This window comes from Chaetura pelagica, unplaced genomic scaffold (assembly GCF_000747805.2).
Source record: "Chaetura pelagica isolate M959 unplaced genomic scaffold, ChaPel_1.0 scaffold215, whole genome shotgun sequence".
Classification (NCBI taxonomy): domain Eukaryota; kingdom Metazoa; phylum Chordata; class Aves; order Apodiformes; family Apodidae; genus Chaetura; species Chaetura pelagica.
The window spans coordinates 713,622-714,291 of NW_009953206.1; the positions used below are offsets into that span (position 1 = coordinate 713,622).

General features: G+C 59.1%; 1 non-coding gene across 1 annotated transcript; it reads left to right on the top strand.

The window, feature by feature from the left end:
* Positions 1–30: 30 nt before the first annotated feature.
* Positions 31–102, top strand: TRNAW-CCA. The gene has a single exon. It is a non-coding gene; the product is annotated as a tRNA-Trp (tRNA).
* The last annotated feature ends 568 nt before the right edge of the window (positions 103–670 follow it).

The following is a 670-nucleotide window of genomic DNA, read 5'->3' on the forward strand; positions in this document are numbered from 1 at the left end:
TTCCTGGCAGGCTGGGGAGGCGCCGAGCGAGACCTCGTGGCGCAACGGTAGCGCGTCTGACTCCAGATCAGAAGGCTGCGTGTTCGAATCACGTCGGGGTCACGGCGCCCTGCGGGGCTGCTTTTTACGCTGGAGGGGCAGCCTCGGGGGGTGAGGACAGAGCTCGTGGGTTTACTCCTGGGCTCTAATTCTTGCTCACGCCCGATGCCTGTAACTTCCCGGCGGGCCTGGGAGGGACGTGTCCATAATTAGTGGAACTGAACCCACCCTCTGGGAAGTCAGTGGGTGCTCCTGGAGGGAAGGAGAGTGGGTGGGGAAGGCTGGGAGATGCCCAATCTTTTCAACCTACCAGTCCCACCCTGGTGGGACCCCAGAGTGCTGAGTGTTTGGTCCCAGGGGATGTTGGAGCAGCGTGTGGGTGGGTGAGGAGTGACCCTGAGGGGTGGCAGGAGCTGGGAGCCTCTCCCCAGTGTCAGGAATATTTTAGGAATGTCTTTGCCTTCAGGTGCTTGTGCTGTACAGACTCTGGGGGATCTTTGGCTGGAGACTTGGAGAGGATAAACAAAACTGAACCACCAGTAAGAGGAGCAGAGGTTTTAAGCACCCCTGGGTGACAGTGCCTGTCTCCTGGGACACTCCATCAAGTGGTGCCTTTTTGCCAAGAAGTCCC